At 41.9% G+C, this 24,772-nt stretch overlaps 1 long non-coding RNA gene across 2 annotated transcripts in view; it reads left to right on the forward strand.

The window, feature by feature from the left end:
- LOC137658177 (uncharacterized) overlaps positions 1–24,139 on the forward strand; it is a 70,222-nt gene extending 46,083 nt beyond the window's left edge. Inside the window, exons 3-4 of one of the 2 annotated variants that reach the window (XR_011047273.1) lie at positions 22,253–22,371; positions 23,285–24,139. This is a non-coding gene — a long non-coding RNA (uncharacterized lncRNA). Of the gene's footprint in view, positions 1–22,252; positions 22,486–23,284 lie in introns of those variants that run through there. The other variant, XR_011047272.1, reaches the window with a different exon arrangement.
- Positions 24,140–24,772: the final 633 nt, after the last annotated feature.

Raw genomic sequence — 24,772 nt, forward strand, 5'->3', positions numbered from 1 at the left:
CGTGTGCCACATGTTCTTGGACATGAAGTGTATAATGATTTTAAAAGACTGGTGTTCCTCAGGGAACTTGTGCTTAAAGGCAAAATATTTCCTTTTTAGATTCTACATCACTGTCTTACTGAAAATCTATGTCTATTATCCAATATTATTATTGTACATAATTTTCCATATTTCCATGCAATTTTCAAATAAAATATTTATTTTATTTACCATATGCGTCTGATTTCGCTCCTATCTTTCATATGAAAATAAATTGCTGTTATTGTTTTATTGATCCTATTTCCAGGGTTTATTATAGTTAATATACCTACTACCTAATATACACTCGCCTAATGGTATAAAATTTGTTCCTACACAAATATTTACCCTTCTGATCTGTCTTCGAGACCGGCACGATCTCTTCATCCGGGCGAGTCTTATCTTCGTCAGGTTACTTCGAGATGTTCCTCTTGTCCAATTAGGACTTCCCTGCGAGGGGGGCGGGAAGCCAGGTCATTGTAATGCCACTGGTAGTGACATTTAACGGAGATGTCACAGTCTCTTCGGTCACCAGACCGCAGGAATGCTAGTCGGAGTAGAAGGCACTTGAAATGGGGAAAAAATCCACGATACATTAATTTTTTAGTACACTTCCATCAGGACGACATGGCTTGAGCCCAAAAAACGGCGCGAAAAATCTATTTTTGGGTGAGATGGCCATGTCATCCTGATGAACCCGGCCAACTGTTCCAGTTCAGCCTGCCAGGCCCCTCCCTGCTATACTGTATCGCGGAGGCTGGTTGGAAGCTGGACTTCGGAATGAGGACGGACGTGACATCACACAGTATGGCGGACGGTTTGTTTACGTTGCGAGTACCGTAACAGTAACGAAGGAAGGGTAACTTTGGAACGGCTCCTCAGTTACCTCGCCACCTTTCCCCCTCGAAGCGTAAACGCTAGGTGGGGTGCAGATAGCCATGTGGCATGTTAATGCATGCGTCCCCTGTTGATATACGATATCCTAGAGGGAAACCTTTAGGGTACTCGCACCAGAAGTTAGAATTCTGTGAAACCTTTAGTTTAATTCTCTGGGAATATTTATGGTAGTCATATATACCCAAAGGAAGCTACTGAAGGAACCTTCCATCAGGACGACATGGCCATCTCGCCCAAAAATAGATTTTTCGCTTCGCTCAAAATCCGTTTATTCTTCTGTCCGGCAGAAATTAAAAAATCGCAGCAATCGCATAGATATGACAGATATACACTAGCGCCACCACGGAGCTAGGTCGAACTATCCCTCCTAGTATCAGATTTTCTTCTGCTGCCATACTGGCAACATAAAAATGGAAATTTACTCGTGTTTAACCTGGAATTTAGCAGTATATTGGTGATGTACTCTTGTTTCGGGTTTGAGCATTTGCTTATTAGGTTTTTGTTTGATATTTTATCGCTATGTTATAGCTTAAAAGGTAGGATTAAAAATTTTTCAACCTATTTTTAACTAATGAAAGCATTATGGCGATAGGTAAACATCTCGCCTCATCGATGATGTATCAGTAATTTGACGTAAGCTTGAGTATGACTTGCATTTTCTTTCTTTTTCTACAAAGAATGATAAGTTAATACTATCTTACAAAGTATTTAGTTATATAAAATAAAAGGATTATGTTATTTTAAGAAAATTTTTTCCTTTTGGTATGCTTTCTTTGGATAATTTTCGACTGCGCAGTCCTCAGTTTATCGTTACAGTATTACTCTTTGTATCGATATTTATGAAAAGTACATTTTTCTTTAAAAGCTAAAGTTTTTAAGTTTTATTAGATAAAAGGAATATGTAATTTTCCAATTATATTGGTCATTTTAGTATTTTTTCTTAGCTAATCTGTTTACAAAGATTAAAGAGAATTAGCGTTCAGTTAATTTTTATACGACGTAGTATTCATGACAATCGATATAGTCTCGCGATCCTTTGTATCTTTGTTTACTTGTTCGTTTTTGGAATACTAAATATTTGCGTATAATATTTATAAATGATCCAATTGTTAAATGTGACTATTCGTCTTTCATTGGAACCCCTTAATAATAAGGGTTGGTTTAAATATATAGATATATTCTTTATTCCTATATCTATTCATTTAATATGTTAATATTTTATATAGAATATTTTGTTACATTTTATATGGGATTCAGTGACTATTGCATTCCCATTCAAGCCCTTGACAGATTATTAAGATCTCCCTCTATGGGCGTGTATACTTTTGGTTTTATACCAAAGAGTTAAAAAAGCAAATTTTTAGTGCTAAATTAGTGCAGTGAATTTTATTCAATACAGTGGAGGGTGCTTCTGTTCAGACCTGTCGTTATCCTAGCCTTAGGCCGCTTTCAAGCTCCTGGACCCATGGGAGAAGTAAAGTCTAGTGGTGAAGGGAAGCAAGAGGCGTAGCCTGGCGCCTACCGTCTTGTAAGACCCGAGCAGAAGTCCCCTCGAGCGTTTTCTGTTGACGATCCCCAGAACACTCGCCCTCGCCGTAGGTAAGGCGAGGTAAAAGTGTTTTCTAATATTAAGCGATGGCGCGCATCAGGCGCGAAGCTGAAAACAAAAAATTAGAATCATTCTTGACAGGTAATGAGAATTCAAATGTTCTTACCTCTTAAAAAGAGCTGAACTTGATGGCCCGTGCCAAGCAGCTGAGCATGATGGCGCTCGCCAGGTGGCTGAGCATGGCGCCTCACGTCGAGCTGAACGTGACACCTCGTGCCAAGCTGAACGTGACGCTTCGCACTAAGCTGAGCATGACGCCTCGCGCCAAGCTGAACGTGACGCCTCGCGCCAAGCTGAGCGTGACAACAACAGAGTGTTGGTCATCAAGCGTTCAGCAAGGCTAGCTACTAACGCTGCTGTAAGAGTTTGACACGATGTTTGTAACTTAGTGCAACTTCTTGGTTTCTCTTGTTCGATGATCTACCGTTCTAGACGCGATCGGCATAGTTCCGAGCGTCTGAATCGTGAGCGTTTTTTAATCGCAAGCGTTATTGTTCTGAAAGTCACGTGGCGCCGAGCATCAAGAGTTTGCATGACATCAAGTAGAACTTGATGTGTACGTGGCCATGAGCGTCTAGCGTTGGAACATTGTTATGCCAGGCGCTATATTAAGAAATAAATATTAACTAGAAAAATCTTATGTTCTCAGACCAAGGCCTGCTTGAACTAATTCTTGGTTGGGAGAGCGAGAATCAAACCTCTAAAGCATTGAGGTCAGAATTCAGAACCTTAAGGAGTTGACTCCTAGGAAACAAGACATCTCTACTGAGGTTAGAGACTTGAAGGAGGAAGGGAGTGACTTTCAGAAACTCATGAGTTTTTTCTGAAGTTTTCATTTTATTTTGTACCTACTGCTCCTCGTTCCGCCTTCAGAGTTTTATTTGCTAAAGGAGACGTCAAAGGGGAGTCTGTTTATTATTACTAGCCAAGCTACAACCCTAATTGGAAAAGCAGGAGGGTATAGTCCTAAGGGCTCCAATAGGGAAAGATAGCTCAGTGAGGAAAGGAAATAAGGAAATAAATAAATGATGAGAATAAATTAACAATAAATCATTCTGAGAAAAGTAACAAAGTCAAAAAGACAGTGCTGATAGGGCAGTGCGATAGCGTGTCCTCAATGCAGCATAAAGAACTTAACTGCAGATGTTGGTGCAGCAGCACTTAAAGCTGCAACAGCAGGAAGTGCATTAGGGCTTTTGTAAGAGAAGGCAGTGCCACTTTTTTGCTGTACTGTATACGTCCTGTCAGGTTGTCAGAAGTTGGCAAAGCTTTAGTTCAGGCTGATAAGGATCTTGTTCCTGAGTCTGGTGTTACGGTACAGGCACCACCGCTTCCGCCAGACTTTTCCATCTGCTGAAATGTGGAGCGTTATGTAAGCAATGAGGAAGGCGAGTTCGTGATCAAAGTTTTCTACACCGGTGTCACCTAATGTTGATCCTAATTGGACTATGCTGCTGGCATGAAGCAACGGCTCTCATCTGTTATGCAGTTTTATCAGCCTGCTGTTAGCAAAGTGATGGCTTGTCATGATTCTTATCAGGACGCGTTGTCGCACAGGCAGCCTACCAGCAAGCTAAATGTTGAACAGCGTGATAAGGCTTCTATATCCCATTGAGTGTCTGCTTCTCTTGATACCAGACATCTAAGTGGCCAAGCGTGTCATCGAGCGTTTACCTTCCAAGCGCGGCAACGATCGCTAGGCAGCTAAGCGCAGCATTGGGCGTCAAGCTGAACGTGACATGGGGCGTCAAGCTGAACGTGACATGGGGCATCAAGCTGAACGTGACGTCGAATAACAAGCTCATGACGTCGAACGTCAAACAAATCGTGACATCCAACGTTAGTCACATACTGTTCAAGCTACGTCCAGAGGACAAAAGTTCTCTATGGAAACTCGTAAGACTATGCTTGCAGCAGTAAAGAAGGTCCACTGGATGATCATATTAGATCTCCAGGATGCTTACTTATACTTTCCCATCCATCCGAACTTCAAGCTACCGGAAGGTTCGTGTATGGGAGGAAGTTGTCCAGTTTTGAGTTCTTTGCTTCGGGCTAAGCACCACCCTTCAAATATTGGGTGCGTCTGTGAGGACACATCGTTGTTTCCTATCCTTAGACCTCTTCCAAGGAATGTCGATTTGAAACTTCTTCCAGCTCCCTTTTCCTGGAGAGAAAAAATATCGAACGATAAAGGAAACGAGAGGCTATAGCTCCCAGGCAGTCGCCTACTCGAGCATACCTTTTGACGCCTCACAGGTCTCTCACCTTCATCATAGGAAAGGTGAGGTGAAAGCATAGTCTTCAGATGACTCGGCACCCAAACGAGGCTGGCATCAACTTCCAGACTTCTAAAGAGGAAGATGGACACGGTCAATCAGCGTCTTTTCTTGACATCGCAAGCTTCTGGTTGTAGTCTTTTGAACAGTTCAGATTGTTTTTTCTTTCTACCAAAGAAAAACTCTCCTACCAAACATCCTTTTAGGATGTCAGCAACTGTCAAATAACGTCCAACTCTCTCAGTTGCAGGACAGTTATCTGAGCCTAGCATGGCTTCAGTTCATGCTCCTTCTCCACCAGCAAACTGGTTATCGTCTTCTGGACGCTCTGCATGTTTTTTAAACGGTGTAGAAAGAGAGCTTGTGGTAGACATGACGTCTCCTGTACCACAACAGTTTGACCCTATTTTTATTACGCTACTAGATTTGCATACAACAAGAGAGTAGCAGACCTGGATCTTGAGTGTCGGGTAACTTCAGTCCTGTTGGCTCTCAAGGGGTTCGAGAAGCTAGTACTAAACAAAGTAATACAAATCAATGCCGACAATACCACAGCTTTGGCCTACATAGCGAAGCAAGGGGGAACGCATTTGAGGCCGCTTTACGAGATAGCAAGAACTCTTCTCGTTTGGGCACATCAAAGAAAGATATCCCTGTTGACAAGATTCATTCAAGGGGAAAAGAATGTTAGGGCAGACAGCCTCAGCAGGAGGAATCAAGTTCTCCCTACAGAGTGGACACTGCATCTAGATGTATGTAAGAAACTTTGGCGGATTTGTGGCCGCCCTTTCATAGATCTATTCGCGACCTCAAAAACCAAAAGATTAGAGAATTATTGCTCCCCAGTTCCGGATCTCGAAGCGTCACACATAGACGCGTTCCTGATGGACTGGTCACACCTAGACGTGTACACTTTCCCTCCATTCAAAGTGCTGTACAAAGTACTACAAAAGTTTGTGTCTCACGAGGGAACCAGATTGACGTTAATAGCCCCCTTCTGGCCGTCAAGAGGTTGGTACACAGAGGTACTGGAATGGATGGTGGATGTTCCAAGAAGCTTGCCATTGAGAATACCGTATATTTCCGCATATAAGACAACCCTATATTCCAAAATTTAACGATTGAAAATGGGGGGTCTTCTTATACTACCGTTATAAAAATCACACCTTGAATTCTATGTCAGGTTAATCAGTAGGCTAGCCTAGGTTGAGGTGTGATAACCACCGACGCACATGAAATGATTTACATTAATATATAAATGCATAATAAAAGTAATAAAACCATTTTTACCGTATATATTATTGGCATATCTACAAAAATGGCATAAATAATAAATTCGAGGAATAATTCCATATCAGATACCAACTTTTAAAAATACGAGCACAGCTGAGAAAATGTAAACATTGAGTTTTTATTGCGTTGTTAGCAACTTTTTCTCTCGCTAACCTATCAGTAATTTTAATGCTAGTGTTAATTACGATAGTAATAACATATAGGATATAATATTTATTTATTTAAACAACGTAACAAATAAACATAAAGGTATAGTCTAAAACGAGCACCTTCCTGAGGCGTGTACATAACTATAACAAAGACTAAATCGATATTCTTCGTAGGTCAAAATTGGACTTGCTAGTAAATAAGTACCATAGTAAAAACCAATAATAAATAATGATAATAAAATTGGTCATAAAACGTAAGTGATATAACCTAGATGACAGAGTACCAGATGGGCAATATTAACTTGAAAAACTACCGAAGCGAACAAAACCCAAAATGGCTGCCGATACCGAGGCAGGCCAACCGCTTCCAAACCTAAAATCCACAATACTGGAAAAAGAACAAATGCCCGGTACTGAAATAAACTGTCAAAACAAACTATGGTACTTAACATTGTAAAGGTGAAGTAGCAACGTCAGTCATGTTGAATTAACGACAATCACTTGCGAAAAACACCGAACAAAACCCTTATCGACTTAGCAGGCAAGTCCAAAACAGAAGGATGTCCTGGAGGGCACGCGTGGTAGGTGTCGGTGGGGTAGTCCAACTGTGTTCTCTAGGGCCTGTCACGGCCCTCCCCTTTGATGAAGGGATTATCTAAATGGAAGACAGCCTGTTATTAGTGGCTTTCACATGCCATTGTTGTATACACGACACCCACAAGGTGATCGCGCGAGGGTAGTAACCTCTGCATTCCATGCTTTTATCTTTCTCTAGTATATTTGGAAGATTTATATTAGAAAAGTGTAAAGAAAGACCCTTTCACCGGGCGTCACAGGCCTCTTCCCAGAAATATTTTTCCTTCGTCAAAATCCCTTTTTTAGCTGTAAAAATCATCTTGGATTACAAACGGTACAACCTTTATTTCCTAATAAAAATTACGGCACATTAAAGTATTGCATTTAAAACTTAAAAATTTGTAAAACTTTATTTCCAATCAATTTTAAACATCAAACCTGCGACATGTATATATCTAAAACCCATAAAAGTCCTCACAGTCATCACTGTCTGTTTCGAAAAGTTGTTCGAACATATCACGAGATTCATCATATATAGCCTACCATCATTGTAAGGATTCCAGTCCGGTTCCGGTGAGTCTACTTCGGCTTCGTCGTCGCTTTCATACAATTGTTATCGGCCATTAATACATCAGGTTTCTAATTATTTAGAACAATTCAGTCATACAAACATACCATAATAGGTCATTATCTTATTGTTGGTGGTTGTTTTGAGAAAACAGAAGAATCAGTAAAAGAAGAAGAAGAAAAAGAGGAGGAACGGGCATTTCGTACGCGAGCAGCTGATAAGCGTAAACAAAACAATGCAGGCTAGGTCACGCGTGTTCTAGGAAAACAACGACAAAGGATTTGCTTTGTTATTTCATTTATTTTGAATTTCTAAGGATACAGTAAGTGATATCATCATCATTACGTAACCTATATTTCATAAGATACCTGGTGTTGCAAAAGCTAGCTTGGGCTATACACAGATGGTTTTATGATTGAGCAGTCTTCTTATACTACCGATATGAGATAAATTCATAAAAATTGGCTCTAATTTCGTACCTCGTCTTATATAAAGGTCGCCTTATATGCGGAAATATACGGTAGATCTTCTCAGACAACCCCACTTGGCAAGAAACCATTTAAACCTCCAAGCTCTACGTCTGACTGCCTTCAGACTATTGAAAAACTCGCAAGATCTAGAGGATTTTCAAAGGAAGCAGCCAAGGCTATTGCTAGAGCAAGAAGAACTTCTACCATCAGGGTGTACCAATGCAAGTGGGAAGTTTTTAGAGCATGGTGTAAAGCTAACTCAGTTTCTTCATCCAGTACCTCTATAGCTCAAATTGCCGATTTCTTTTTAGAGCTTAGAAGAAGGCACAATTTCTCCTCCTCAACCATTAAAGGGTACAGGAGTATGTTAGCAATGGTCTTCAGGCATAGACATTTAGACCTCTCGAATAACAAGGACCTTCAGGATCTCCTTAGATCCTTTGAAACCTCTAAGAAACGTTAACAGGATTCACCAGCCTGGAATTTAGATGTGGTTTTAAAATTTCTTATGAATGACAGATTTGAACCTTTGAACTCTGCTTCTTTTAAAGATTTGACTTTAAAAGACTTTATTTTTAGTAAGCTTAGCAACAGCTAAAAGGGTCAGTGAAGTTCATGCTTTTAGCAAAAACATTGGCTTTAGAAATGGCAAAGCTCTATGCTTCCTGCAGCTTTAATTTCTAGCCAAGAACGAAAGTCCTTCTCACTCATGGCCAAAATCTTTCGAAATTGCTAACCTCTTTGATTTGGTGGGTGAGGAGCTGGAGAAGGTTCTTTGTCCTGTTAGAGCACTAAGGTTCTATTTAGACAGGACTAAAGGTTTAAGAGGCAATTCAGAAGCTTTTTGGTGTGCAGTCAAAAAGCCTGCTTTACCTATGTCTAAAAATGCCTTATCATATTTCATAAGACTTTTGATTAAAGAAGCTCACACACACTGTGGTGAGGCAGACCTTAAGCTCCTGAAAGTTAAGACTCATGAAGTTAGAGCTGTGGCAACTTCTGTAGCTTTTAAACAAAATCGTTCTCTGCAAAGTATAATGGATACAACGTTTTGGAGAAGTAAATCTGTATTCGCATCACATTATTTAATACGTGTCCAGACTTTTTATGAGGACTGCTACACTTTGGGTCCATTCGTAGCAGCGAATGCAGTAGTAGGTGAAGGATCTACCACTACACTCCCTTAATCCCTAGTACCCTTTTCCCCTCTTGGAACTTGTATATACAGTATTGTTATGATTGGAGGAAATAGTTAGACAATCTTTGACCTAGTCAGGTAGTCATTTGTTCCTTGAGAGCGCCCGGAACAAGGGTATTAGTTGAGGTCCTGACAGCATATAGGTTATTCACAGTTTGACAGCTCCTAGAGTTCTTCAGCGCCCTGGGTGGATCGCTGGTTCTCAAAGGACAGCAGACTTAATAATGCAGAGAATCATTGAAGTCGCCTTCCTTAATAGATACGAACCCTTAAGCTAGATTTGTTTTTAACTCTTAAGTGAAATTCCATTAATGTTGCTGTCTCTGACCTGCCACCCAGGGTGTCAATCAGCTATTGTTATATAACCAGCGTGTAAGTTTAAATGTTTAAAAATGATATTTTCATAATAAAATAAATTTTTGAACATACTTACCCGCTGGTTATATACAGTAACTTAAAATCCCACCCTCCTCCCCGCTAGAGACTTATGGGCATGGAAAATCTGATACTAGAAGGAATAGTTCAACCTAGCTCCGTAGTGGCGCTGGTGTTTACCTGGCATATCTATGCGATTGCTGCGAGTTTTGAATTTCTGCCGGACAGAAGAATAAAGCTATTGTTATATAACCAGCGGGTAAGTATGTTCAAAAATTTATTTTATGAAAATATCATATATATAAAGATTATACTCTAGTAAGATGCTCCAGAAGAGTTGCCAACCAGTCTCAAAGTTCTTAACTTACATTATACAACATTTCTTCACCTGAAGTCCAAGTAGAAGGAAGTCTTTCCTACTTTTATCATGTATGGGAGAGCCCTCATCTCAATCACTGGGTCCAATCCTCCCTTGTCAAAGGAACCAATCCAATTTCTAAGTCATCTACTAAATACAGTAGAGGCACAGATTTTACGACTAGAAATTGTGAAACTTTTGGGAAAAAGATGTGGTAAAAATGTTCTAGTGTCCTGTCCCTAGGATTTTACATAGTTTATTCCTATTTCCCTAAGCTTCAGGTAGTTGGAGGCCAGTTCTAGATATTTCGAACCTCAAGAAGTTTACAATTCTCTAAAGTTTTCCATGGAAACTCCTTTGACAGTTCTTAAGGGTGATTGAGAAAGGAGATTGCATGTTTTCAATAGACCTGACATGCATTTTTTCACATTTATACTAATCTCAGGCTAGGAAATACCATGGTTTCTCAACTGGTCAAAGATTTATCAATTCAAGAGCTTGTGTTTGGGTCTCAGGATGTCCCCTCAAGTATTCACCACAGTGATAGTCCCCATTTTAAAATGTAGGATTCTGGAGCTGAGAGTTATTTTATAATAGTGATTAGCCATTTTTACTGCAAATGGTTGGAGAGGATTTAGGATCAAGAAGTGTTATTGTTCAGAGTTACTAGGACAGGAGGGGATCTTCGTCAATTTTAGGCTCCCCCCCTTTTTTTTGAGGATTCTATATTTTGGAAAAATAATGAGAACAGTTCCTTTTCAGTTTTTCTGGTTGAAAAGAGGATAATTTTTTTTCTTCTATCTATCTATCTATCTACTATGGTACTTGCCCCAATTTTGGGGAGTAGTATACATAAAGTAAAAAAAGATAAAAAGGCTGATTTTTCTCCTCCTTTTCCTCCTAGCCTGACGAGGGATTCAGACGAGTTTGTTTGGTAGTGCTAGGGTGCCACAGCCCACCTTCCCCTTTTATCCACCACAAATAAAGCTTCATATGCTGAATCCCTTACACCAAGGCAACCAGAGGAAGCAGCAGGGCCTATTAGAACCGAGTCACATTCGCTCGCCATTCATTCCTATTTCTAGCACTCTTTTGCCTCTCTCACATCTGTCCTCCTATCACCCATAACTTTTATCACTCCATCCATTTACCCAAACCTTGTTCCTTCTCCTCTCAACTCTTGCATTCATCACCTTTTTCAGCAGATGGCCATTTTCCATTGTCTACATGGCCAAACCACCTGAACATATTCATATCCACTTTAGTCAATAATTCATTTAATACACCTGTTTTTATCCTCATTACTTTGTTCCTAACACTAATACTTACACCAGCCATACTCCTTAGATGCTTCATCTCGAACTCATCCAATTTTTGTCTCATCACTTGAATATTCCACAACTCCAATCCATACATCACAGTTGGTATCTCGTAAAAAACTCTCTATATTCATTCATAACCCTCTTCTTTATTACTCTCTTCACTGCCCCCAACACATTACATCCTTCATTCACTTTGTCGTACATCTGCTTCCACTCCACCATTTGTAGCAACAACAGACCTCAATTACTTAAACTGATCTACCTCCTCAAATAAGTCTCCATTCAACATGACATTCAATCTAGTACTATCCTCCCTTCTCGTGCATCTCATAACCTTACTCTTAGTCATATGAACTCTCGACTTCCTCCTCTCACACACCCTTCTAAAGTCTGTCATTAAACGATCCATCTTCTCCTCCTAGTCTACAATCAATACAGTATCATCTGCAAACAACAACTGATTCACCTCCCACTCATGATCACTATCATTTATCAGTTTTAATCTCCGCTAAGCACTGGAGCATCATTCACCTATCTTACAACTCCATCAACAACAAAATATTTAACAACCATGGCAATATCACATACGTCTCATCCCCACTCTCCCGGGAAACCACTCACTCACTTCATTTCCTATCCTAGTACATGCTTTACTGCTTATGTATAAACTCTTCACTGCTTGCAACAACCTTCCACTAATTCCATATAACCTCATCACATTCCACATTGTTTCCCTATCAACTCTTATCATAAGCTTCCTACAGATCCACAAGTAGAACATATACCACCATACCTTTTGTTAAATATTTCTCGCATATCTACCTAACTGTAAAAAGCTGGTCCATACATCCCCTAGCTCTTCCAAAACCATCCTGCACTTTTAAGATTGTATCTTCTGTTTTTAAATATTAAACTTAGCTGGTGAATATATAATAGCTGACGTCTCGGACGGCTCGACAGAAACACAAAAACTCGCGAGCGATCGCCATGAAGGTTGCGGGTGTGCCCACCAGCGCCGACTATCGGCCAGATACCGCATATACTTGTAAACAGCTCCAGTTCTTCTCTGTCGGTCTTGTCGACAAGTTGATTCCGCTCGCTGTTGACCTGGAGTTTTCGTCATTTTTGGTGAAGTACTTCTTTTTGGTTGTTTTGAGCTTTCGCTGTGACAGGTGTTTTTTTCTCTTCAATTAAAACTCTTGAACCCTTTTTTGGCTAGTGTTTATTGTTGATGACTTTGGATTTGTTTTGGATTTTCTTTGACTGTTCAATATGGCTGACCCTTCTCCTATCCCTGGACCTAAATTTCGCAAATGTAATGCTAGGGATTGTAACAAACGTCTTCCCAAGGCCTATCTCGACCCACATACCGTGTGTTCTAATTGCCGGGGTAAAACCTGCCAATTAGGAGATCGGTGTGATGAGTGCGTGGTCTTGTCGGAATTCGACTGGCTTGAATTTGATAAATATTCTCGTAAGCTGGAGAGAGATAGGGTGAGGAGAAGCTCCTCTAGGTCGTTGGAATTTTCCTCCTCCCATGCCCCTGAACCTAATCCTTCCCCTGTAGTAGTTGTTCCTGAACCCTCTACTAGCACTCATGAATCGTCCATGCGGGATATGTTGCTTGCCATTCAAGCTTTAGGCGAGAGAGTTGAGTCCTTAGCATCGGACCGTAATCAACTCATGTCAGATGTGAATTTATTGAAGTGTCAGAGTGCCAAATCAGAAAATCGTGGTGATAAAGTGATAAGTGCGCAAAGTGTTTTTAGTGTTGCGACCGAGGGTTCGTCTGTTCGTGCTTGTCGTTCCCCTAGTCCGAGACCTCTTTCAGGCTCCCCTGCACCAGGGAGAAGTAATGTCGTAGGACTTAAGGGGACGAGAGGCTTTAACCCACGTACAGACGTTCCCTCTTTGGTATCGGGCGTGTCTTGTCAAGATCGCCCCTACCATAAGACGAGCGAAGCTGTTTTCTCCTCGTCATCCGAAGGCTTCTCGCAAAAGAAACATTGGCGCAAGGTTTCTAGACCCTTGAAGCGGAAGTCAGTACCTTCAGGACAGGTCCAGCATCCTGGCTGTAGCCATTGGGACAGCTCTGACCCTTTGCAGTCGTCGGAAGACTGTTCGCCTATAAAACGTAAGCGTAACATGGGCTCCGAGAGTCTCAGTAAAGGCAATGTTTTGCCGACACAGACGTTACCATCGTCTCGGCCCGTCCCGACTCCCGTTGATCCTAAATGGGTTGTCCTGCAGGATATGCAGACTAAGCTTGCCTCCCTTATGGAGGAGTATACCGTTGAGCAGGTTCACGATGATCCTCGCCGTTACGCTGATCGAGACTCTGGCCGTCAGCCGCCCAAACGAGCTTTTACTCGTCCTTTTGACGTTATGAAACGTGATGTCGGTAGTTTGTCACTTCAGTCACGTGACTTGGATTCTCACTCGCTGCAGTCCCGTGTTGACTTTCAGCCGCTGCCGCCGCAGCCTCGTGTTGACGTTCAGCCGCTGCCGCAGTCTCGTGTTGACGTTCAGGACGTTCGCCAACCAGCTCAGTTGCCTCGTTTTGACGTTGAGCGTCAAGCACCGCAGTCAAGAGTTGTTTCGACTGCTCAGTCTAGGCAGTCAAGGCAGTCTCGACTTGACGTCGAGCGTCCATCAACTCCTGTTGTTGTTGCTGGTCAGTCCTTTCAGCAGCGGCATGACGTCGCTTCCTCGACTGCTACTGCTGCTCCTTTGCTTGTGGACTTTGCCTGTCAAGCATTGCCACCGCAGGTCTCTCCTTTTCATGAGACTCGACAATTGTCGGACGAGGTTCCTTCAGATGAGGATGTTGCTGATCCTCTGCCTACTGATATTCCTTTGGGCGTTTTATCAGACGGAGAAGAGCCTAAAGCTGCTCAACCCTCTATGGACTTTAAGAAAATCATGATGATTTTTAAGGATCTTTTCCCAGACCATTTTGTAACTTCTGCTCCTCATTCGCCTCCGTCAGAGTTTGCGCTAGGCCTAGCTGCTTCGAAGCCTTCTTTTACTAAGCTAGTGCTCTCTTGCTCTTCTAAGAGGGGTTTACGTTTGCTAGGCGACTGGTTGATTACCAGGAGGAGTTTGGGGAAGACGGCCTTTGCTTTCCCTCCTTTTAAACTAGCTTCTAGAGCGAGCGTCTGGTATGACACGGGAGAAGTTCTCGGCTTGGGATTCCCTGCCTCTGCCCAGGGAGACTTCTCAAGCCTCGTAGACTCTCCCCGTCGCCTGGCCATGAGACGCTCTAAAGTTTGTTGGTCCTCCTCGGACCTTGACCATCTCCTTAAAGGGGTTTACAGGGCCTTCAAAGTTTTTAACTTCTTAGATTGGTCTCTAGGAGCATTAAGCAGGAAGATCTCGTCGGCCGACCAGGATGTTTCCGTGCTTATTATGTCTTGCATGGACAAAGCCATCCGTGATGGCTCCAATGAGCTCGCCGCTACCTTTACGGCTGGAGTCCTGAAGAAGAGGGAGACTCTTTGCTCGTTCCTTTCGGCAGGAGTGACTCCCTGTCAAAGGTCGGAGCTTCTCTTTGCCCCCTTATCATCTGCCTTGTTTCCTCAACAGCTGATCAAGGACATTGCGGCTTCGCTGGTGCAGAAGGATACACACGACCTGATGGCGACTTCTGCTCGCAAGGGTGCTCCTTCATCGTCTTATGTCGTGAGACCCAAGATCAATACCCCAGCGACTAGGTTTATCCCGCCCTTTCGTGGCAGAGCCCCCAGCAGGGGAGGCGCTCGTGCCGACGGTAAAAGAGGCAAGAGGAGAGGATCCAAGTCCTCCCGTGGCAGAGTCTGACTGCCCACGTCCTCAGACAGCGGTAGGGGCCAGACTGAACAGCTTCTGGCAGGCCTGGGAGAAGAGGGGTGCAGACCAAGAGTCTGTGTTGTTGCTCAAGGAGGGGTACAAAATACCTTTTGTACGCAGACCTCCTCTAGTAAAAGTTCCTTTAGACACCTCTCCCAGGTATCGAGAGGAGTCAAGGAGACAAGCTCTACATCAGCAGGTTTCTCTGTTGCTAGAGAAGGGAGCGGTGGTGAAAGTCTCGGACCTTCAATCACCGGGATTTTACAACCGTCTCTTCCTAGTCCCAAAGCATACGGGAGGTTGGAGGCCAGTGCTGGACGTCAGTGCGCTCAACGTTTTTGTTGTAAAAACAAAATTTACGATGGAGACCACGAAGTCCGTCATAGCAGCGGTCAGAGAGGGAGACTGGATGGTCTCTCTCGACCTGCAGGATGCGTACTTCCACATTCCTATACACCCAGATTCTCAACCGTATCTGAGTTTTGTTTACAGGAATGTGGTGTACCAGTTCCAAGCACTGTGCTTCGGCCTCAGCCCTGCTCCTCTCGTGTTTACGAGGCTCATGAGGAATGTGGCAAAATTCCTTCATTTATCGGGAATTTGAGCCTCCCTGTACCTGGATGACTGGCTTCTCAGAGCATCGTCCCGTCATCGCTGTCTGCAGGACCTTCAATGGACGTTGGGTCTGGCAAAGGAGTTGGGACTGTTGGTGAACTTAGAAAAGTCTCAACTGAATCCCTCCCAGACGATTCTCTATTTGGGGATGGAGATTCGCAGTCTAGTTTTTCGGGCTTTTCCGTCTGCCACCAGGATAGAGCAAGCCCTGCTCAAAGTCCGCCTCATGCTGAAAAAAGACCGTTGCTCAGTGAGAAGTTGGATGAGCCTCTTAGGGATTCTGTCATCCCTGGAGCAATTTATCTCACTAGGGAGACTTCACCTTCGCCCTCTCCAGTTCCATCTAGACTTCCATTGGAACAAGAGCAAGACTTTGGAGGCTGTGTCAATCCCGATCTCCGAGCCAGTAAAAACGTGTTTGAACTGGTGGGACAGCAACATAAGTCTGCGAGAGGGTCTGTCCCTGGCGGTCAAGAGCCCAAACCACGTGTTGTTCTCAGACGCGTCGGATTTGGGTTGGGGAGCGACTCTGGACGGTCTGGAATGTTCGGGTCTTTGGACGTCGGACCAGAAGAGCATGCACATCAACTGCAAGGAGCTGTTGGCGGTTCACTTGGCCTTGACGAGTTTCGAGAGCATTCTTCGAAACAAAGTGGTAGAAGTCAATTCGGACAACACCACAGCCTTGGCGTACATCTCCAAGCAAGGAGGCACTCACTCCCACACACTGTTCGTCATCGCAAGGGACCTCCTCATCTGGTTAAAAAATCGAGGCATCTCTCTGTTGACAAGATTCATCCAGGGGGACTTGAACGTCTTGGCGGACTGTCTCAGTCGGAGAGGTCAGGTGATCCCCACAGAATGGACCCTCCACAAGGACGTGTGCAAGAGTCTTTGGGTGACTTGGGGTCAACCCACCATAGATCTCTTTGCCACCTCGTTGACCAAAAGGCTCCCGACCTATTGCTCTCCAGTCCCAGATCCAGAGGCGGCCCACATAGATGCGTTTCTACTGGACTGGTCTTACCTGGACGCGTACGCATTCCCGCCGTTCAAGATCATCAACAAGGTACTGCAGAAGTTCGCCTCTCACGAAGGGACAAGGTTGACGTTGGTTGCTCCCCTCTGGCCCGCGAGAGAGTGGTTCACAGAGGTACTTCAATGGCTGGTAGACGTTCCAAGGAGTCTTCCTTTAAGGATGGATCTCTTACGGCAGCCCCACGTAAGGAGTCTTCATCAAAGCCTCCCCGCGCTTCGTCTGACTGCCTTCAGACTATCGAAAGACTCTCAAGAGCTCGAGGTTTTTCGAAGGAGGCAGCCAGAGCGATTGCGAGAGCTAGGAGAGCTTCTACCATCAAGGTCTACCAGTCGAAGTGGGAAGTCTTTAGAGACTGGTGCAAGTCATCATCCATTTCCTCTTCCAGTACCTCTGTAGCCCAAATTGCAGACTTTCTCCTGCATCTGAGAAATGTTCGCTCCCTCTCGGCTCCCACTATTAAGGGCTACAGGAGCATGTTGGCTTCTGTGTTCAGACATAGAGGCTTAGATCTGTCCAATAATAAAGATCTCCAAGATCTCCTTAAGTCCTTCGAGACCTCTAAGGAGCGTCGTATGGCAACTCCTGGATGGAACTTAGACGTGGTCCTAAGGTTCCTAATGTCCGACAGGTTTGAGCCATTACATTCAGCCTCCCTGAAGGATCTCACCCTCAAGACGCTTTTCTTAGTGTGCTTGGCTTCGGCTAAAAGGGTCAGTGAGATCCATGCCTTTAGTAAAAACATCGGCTTTTCTACAGATAAAGCCACATGTTCGCTTCAGCTTGGTTTCTTGGCCAAAAATGAACTGCCTTCTCGTCCTTGGCCTAAGTCGTTTGATATACCTTGCCTATCAGAGATCGTAGGCAACGAGCTTGAAAGAGTACTGTGCCCAGTTAGAGCTCTTCAGTTTTATTTAGCTCGTACCAGATCCTTACGAGGTGGATCTGAGGCCTTATGGTGCTCAGTTAAGAAGCCCTCATTGCCTATGTCAAAAAATGCTTTATCGTATTTTATTAGATTTTTAATCCGAGAGGCTCATTCTCACCTAAGTGAAAAAGATCGTTGTTTACTTAAGGTCAAGACGCACGAAGTAAGAGCGATAGCAACTTCCGTGGCCTTTAAGCAAAACAGATCTCTGCGAAGTATTATGGACGTGACCTTTTGGAGGAGCAAGTCGGTGTTCGCTTCATTTTACTTAAAAGACGTCCAGACTCTTTATGAGGACTGCTACACACTGGGTCCATTCGTTGCAGCGAGTGCAGTAGTGGGTGAGGGTTCTACCACTACATTCCCTTAATTCCAATATCCTTTTAATCTTCTCTTGAAATGTTTTTAATCTTGTTTTGGGTTGTACGGAAGGCTGAGAAGCCTTTCGCATCCTTTTTGATTTGGCGGGTGGTCAAATGTCGTTTCTTGAGAGCGCCCAGATTAAGGGTTTTGATGAGGTCCTGTTGTATGGGTGGTCGCCCTGGATATAACAGCTCCTGGGAGTCTTTCAGCATCCTGAGAGGATGGCTGGGCTTCGTGAGGAAAGCGGACTAATAAGGCAGAGTAATCATCAGTCAGCTTCCTTACCAGGTACCTATATTTATTTGGGTTTTGTTATCATATAACTGTCAAAAACTCTAAGCATATACGCCTTTATTGTATTAATACTGGTCTCTACCCACCACCATGGGTGTGAATCAGCTATTATATATTCACCGGCTAAGTTTAATATTTAAAAATGATATTTTGATTATAAAATAAATTTTTGAATATACTTACCCGGTGAATATATAAATTAAAGGCCCTCCCTTCCTCCCCGATAGAGACCCAGCGGAATGAGAAGAACTGGAGCTGTTTACAAGTATATGCGGTATCTGGCCGATAGTCGGCGCTGGTGGGCACACCCGCAACCTTCATGGCGATCGCTCGCGAGTTTTTGTGTTTCTGTCGAGCCGTCCGAGACGTCAGCTATTATATATTCACCGGGTAAGTATATTCAAAAATTTATTTTATAATCCAAATATCATTTTATCTTTAATCCTGTTAATTAACACTACTGTACTATCACATTCAACAAACTAATACCCTTAGAGTTACAACACTCGCGCAATCTCCCTTACCTTTGTATAAGGGGACAATACACACACAGACAGTACACTGGTACCATTGACAACATAAAACAGATATTAAACAATCTCACCAACTATTCAAGTATAGTCGCCCCCATTCCTTTAATATCTCAGCCCTCCCACCATCCATATCAGGTACTTTCGCTCTTGTATCAACTAGTGCTCTCTTCACTTCCTCTAATGTAATCTCTCTCTCATTCTCATCCTCCATCACGGGCACCTCAACACTTGCAACTGCAATTATATCTGCCTCTCTATGATCCTTAAGATTCAGCAACCTTCAAAATATTCAGCCCACCTTTTCCTTGCCTCATCACCTTTCAACAACATTCTATTGTTGTCTTTCGCTGTCTTCATTTCTCGGTTGTTTCTTCAATTGTTGAAAAGTTCAAAAGGCTGAAGCCTGCCTTCTCAGATGTGGATGAGACTTCTATGGACCATAACTTCTTTAAAGAAATTAATTCTAATGGCACAACTAAAGATGAGGGTTTTCCAATATCACTTGATCAAAATTGTAACAGAATAGTCGAGTTGGTGGGATGATGATCGCTAGGGGTTATCCCAGAGAGTTGTCTTAAGAAAAGAAAATCCCAGACCTGTCTGTGTTTGCAGATGCTTCACAGGAAGGCTGGGAAGCAATCCTTATACCTCTTACATGTAAGGTGAGTCATGTGAGTTGCTGAGAGCTTGTAGCAATATTGCAGACTCTTCAGAGCCGGGAATCACTGGTTGTCAGAAAACCGTAGTGCTGTTTTCAGATAATACAACAGTATTGGCCTACATCCGGAACTAAGGGGAGACGGTCACTCTCTGTACGGATAGTAAAAGTGCTACTGACTTTGATAAATTTTGAGGAATGTCTTCTTTGGTTCTTTTTGGAAAAATTGAATGTCTTTATAGATCAGTGAAACAGGAAAAGTTGGATCCTCCTAATGAATGGTCTCTGCTTCTATTATGTCCATAAATTTGGAAGTGATGAGGGTGAACTAAACATATACATTTGTGCAACATCAATGAACAAAATAGTTGTTTTTTTTTTTCACCAGTTCCATAGCCCTTAGCACAGAAGGTAGATGCCTTGCTACAAGACTTGTCAAATCTGGGTCTTTACACTTTTTCCACCATTCTCCATGATACATCAGATGATAAAATATTTCAGAATTTTTACAAACGGCAGAATGAAGCTGGTAGCCCCATTGTGGCTGCATATAAGTCTGTTCACTGATTTGTGGACTCTGTTTTCTGAATATCTAAGAAGATTACTTTACAGAACCAATCTTCTCAGACAATCGACTTTAGGGAGGTATTCATCCAAAGCCATACTTACATGGAGACTATCCACTATATTTTCAGAAACCGCAGGGTTTTGTATCCTCTAGATTGTCTGTTATAGGTTTCTAAAAGTCTTATCAATATTCTATATCAAAGAATGTGGAATATTTTTGATTGATACAAACCTAAAAATTTATTAATTTATTTGGATGATGATGTTGAATTTTTACATTTCCTTATGAAAAGAAACTTACAATTCTGGCCATTAAGAGATGTAGATCCATGTTTGGTTCTCTACTCCAGCATCTGGGTGGAATTACATTTTTCCGTTTTAAGGTATTATAGAGGATGCGTTCAGGATTTATATTATTGAAGCCCCTCCATAGTCCTCTCTACTTTTGAAATTTGTATGTAGTTTTACAATACAGTATTTAAAAGGTTTGATTTGTGAACCATTTGAAAATCTCACAATTAAAGAGACCTCGCAGTTAAAACACTTTTCATGTTGGAGTTGGTTTCAGATAGACACACGAGTGAACTACAAGCATGATCTTAGGAGGTAGACTTTGGGGAACATATGATGATATCTCTTTGGTCTACCTTCAGTGCTAAGATTTGTTTGAAGACAAGTTTCCAATAATTTCTTTTAAAATCCCTCTTTGTTAAAAGGGTGAGCATTACATTGTTAAATAGATTTTATTCACAAAGAACTATTCAGTATTACATGGTATGTGGTCCTCTGTCCAAAATTACAACTTCATTTCCTGTTCAAAATTTGGTTATTAAAGCTCTGAGATTTGGATTCTAGTCTAAGGAAAGCCTTGAAGGTTAAAGTTCATGATAGACATGCAGCTTTCTCTCTTAAATTTTGCAGAAATCTGTTTTTGGAAAGTTTTTTTGGGGTAGCTCAATGGTGTAATAAGTTACTATTAGCTAAAGATTATCTTGGATAATCTTGGTCTGCTTTTTAGTATAGTGGCTGTTGGTGATGTGGTCTGATAACATATTTAGGTTTAATTAGTTTTTTTAGAAGCCATCTTGAGTCCCATCTTTCAAAATTTAATTTGAGATGGTTTGTTACCAATAATGTAAGACTACTGTACAGGAGAGTCTATAATGTTAATTATTTAAAAACTAATTGCCCTTGCCTCCATCAGTGTGTTGAAGTCGGCAATATGAACATTAGGGAGTGGTTCTGGAAGTAAACAATTTCAATAATGAAATTTATTTCTGTACTCAGCGCATGTTCATATACATGTCCACCCTCTTCCCCACTGACTTGGGGGGTAAAGAGGATATGGAATAGTTTCAACTTTGAGACTGAAAAACAAAGATGATATGATTTCCCATGCCATTGGCTTGTCATTTATTGCCGGTGGCATAAATGTATTGAAGGGGGAAAAACCTATTTTGTAGGGGGGTAAATATCAATAAAACAGCTTCCAGGCAGAAGCAATGTGAACATCAAGCAGGTATAGAAATACTGTATACAATTTTATCACAAAAACTCCATTTTTTTTAAGAAGATTGATTGGTTGTAGTTGAAGGGAATGAGTATCTTAAGAAGAATCTAATTTGAATTATATTATTAGTTTTAACGCATTATGTAGTAATGATTAGTTACTATAGTACTAGGCTGAGAAGCGAGTCTCTGGTACTAGATGGTTTTATTATTCAAGGACTTGACATTTCCTTCACTGACCCCGTTCCATCAGTGTGTGAGGGAGTCAATATTATGAACAGCAGGGGGAGTTTCACAGAGATAAATGGAAGTCAAATAATACAATTTATTATTTCTGTACAGTTCACTTGTATACATGTCTACCTTCCTTCCTACTGACTTGTGAAGAGGATAGGAATTCAATTTGAATTTAGATTGTAAAGACAAAGCATCTGTGAATTACCCAAGTCAAGGTTATTGTCTCAATGCTGTACCAAAGACTTAAGTTTATTGAAAGGAAAGAAAACTAGATATTCTTAGTTTTATGTTAAACTGATATATAATTAGGCTTTGAAAGAGAAGCCTTTGGCAACTTTAGAATGTTGAATTTTGTTAAAATTTTATTTTTATTTGGTACTTGAATATTTGCCAAGAGATGTTCAGTGTAGAATTTAGATTCATGAACAAATTAAATCTGTTATGGTCCCAAGTGTTTTGTTTTTATTAATAGGCTTTGTAAATTAATTGATTGCATTTCCTATCAATTCTTTATAGGAGACTTTCTACATCGTAGGAAAATTGCTGGTACATTACTATGAGATTAATTTTTACAGGACTACAAGACTTTGTGTGCTTATGCATAGAAATGTGTCTTATAACTGGTTATGCTGTTCACCCTTCTACTGTCTTGTTGAGAAGAGTTCAAACTTGGCTGTGTGAAGTTTCTAATTTTGTAAGCAATATTTAGTAATTAGATTATGATGTGTGTATTTTAATTGTTTGTATAGAAAGAATTTTGCCATCTTCAAATATTAAAAGGAACAAATTTGTTAGGATGAGGAAATATATGTTTATATTAGTGTAAGGGATATGTGGTCTGGGTTTTTCTGTCAAGAGATATGGTCTTATTGTGATTGAATCTTTGTTAAATGGCGAGAGAGTATGTGGCATTTTTCTAGGGCTATTAAATTGTGTACAGTTAACATGGAATTTCATTAACTATTTAGAACAAAAGACATGTGTATTACTGAAATACTGTGTATTCTAAAGGTTTGGATGTGGAAGGTGCAGCTTGTAAAATATAGTGAACTGGATACATATATTTGTCTTGTTAGAAATCAAGAGGTCTTTTCAGTTATACCTTCCTTTGTGCTGTTCATTGTAATTGAATTTTGGTATTAACCACGAACAAGAAATTCAGCAGCATATGCTATATTGCCCATTAGTATAGCATGTAGTGACAATGCTCTTTTACAAGATTCCAGTTTGAATAGTTACGAGGAGTTAAAGCTTAATTCATTTTTTTAGTTTAAAATGTACTGTATTTAAATCACTTGTCATGGGCATCTAATGCCCTCTTATTTAATTACTTTTTTTAAGGTTAGAATTTCAAAAGCTCATTGGAGAATGACTCCTAAAATTTAAATCCTGTACTACCAAGTATATGTTTGTTCATAGAAGGAATATTTCTTTGCTATAAGATTTGATTTTTTCAATACTTTAAATGAACTTACCAAAACAGTGTCAGAAACTATGTAATGCTGCTTGTACTAAATGAGAATTATTTTATTAGGCATGTCCATTTTGTTAAATAATAGGAGATTAAACAAAACTAAAATTCTATTTTTTTATTTTTTGGCAACAAGGTTAGGAACAGGTTAACTTAGACACATTGCAGCATCACTTAAAGCCATCATTTCAAGATTGAGCCAAGTACAGTTTAGAAGACAAAGGATAACAGCAATTCTTTTAGAATGTCTCCATGATAATTTGACTCGAGACTAGAGCCTTGCAGAAGTTGTCACTTCAAGATGTGCCCAACATAGGAATATCTTAGCAGAGTGATGTTACCTTCAGACAAGAAGGATCATTTACAGGAGCAGTGGTCTAGAAGAGAGGTGTTACACCTAAGACAAGGAGGATCTTTTACGGGAGCAGCAGCATAATTTTTAGGACAGGTCTAGCAGAGAGGTTGAACCTTATAGCAGCAGTCATTTCAAATATAGCCCATCATAAAAGTAGACTCAAGATTGATCCCAGCAACAGTAATATTGAAGACTAAGAATAGACCATCATAGTAAATTGAAGTTCTTGTCGGCAATTCTCGTTTCAAAGTGCCTCGAAATATGAAAACTGCAGCATCTGCAGTTATGAATAAATCTTGTAGAGAGAGAAACCTTGCAGCAGTATTTTCAAAACTGATCTAGCAGACAAGTTCAGACAAGGCCCTATAGTAGATGCAGTCATTTCAAATATAGCACATTGTACAAGTTGGCACGAGATAAAGCCCCAGCAGCAGCAGCAACAATTGTAAGATGTGCTCATATTAGTAGAAAAGTTGGTCCACTACAATTATCTTACATTACCAATCATTATTTTTAGAAGTTTATGACAGGGCCCTCTTGGGGACAATTATCACTGCAGCTGCATCAATTTCAAGACAGACCCAGTAGGAAGACTTGGTACGAGGCACCACAGTAGGAAGACTTGTAAACCGCGGCACCCCCAGCAAGAAGACTTGTAAACCGAGGCCCCCCAGCAGGAAGACTTGGTACGAGGCCACCAGCAGGAAGACTTGTATACCGAGGCGCCTGCAGCAGGAAGATTTGGTTTGAGGCTCCCCCCCAGCAGGAAGACTTGTGGTACGAGGCACCCCAGCTGGAAGACTTGTGGTACGAGGCACCCCAGCAGGAAGACTTGTGGTACGAGGCACCCCAGCAGGAAGACTTGTGGTACGAGGCCCCCAGCAGGAAGACTTGTGGTACGAGGCACCCCCGCAGGAAGACTTGTGGTACGAGGCACCCCCGCAGGAAGACTTGTGGTACGAGGCACCCCCGCAGGAAGACTTGTGGTACGAGGCACCCCCGCAGGAAGACTTGTGGTACGAGACACCCCCGCAGGAAGACTTGTGGTACGAGGCACCCCCGCAGGAAGACTTGTGGTACGAGGCACCCCCGCAGGAAGACTTGTGGTACGAGGCACCCCCGCAGGAAGACTTGTGGTACGAGGCACCCCCGCAGGAAGACTTGTGGTACGAGGCACCCCCGCAGGAAGACTTGTGGGACGAGGCACCCCAGCAGGAACACTTGTGGGACGAGGCACCCCAGCAGGAAGACTCAGTACAAGGCACCCCA

Source organism: Palaemon carinicauda, chromosome 19 (genome assembly GCF_036898095.1).
Source record: "Palaemon carinicauda isolate YSFRI2023 chromosome 19, ASM3689809v2, whole genome shotgun sequence".
Taxonomy (NCBI): Eukaryota; Metazoa; Arthropoda; class Malacostraca; order Decapoda; family Palaemonidae; genus Palaemon; species Palaemon carinicauda.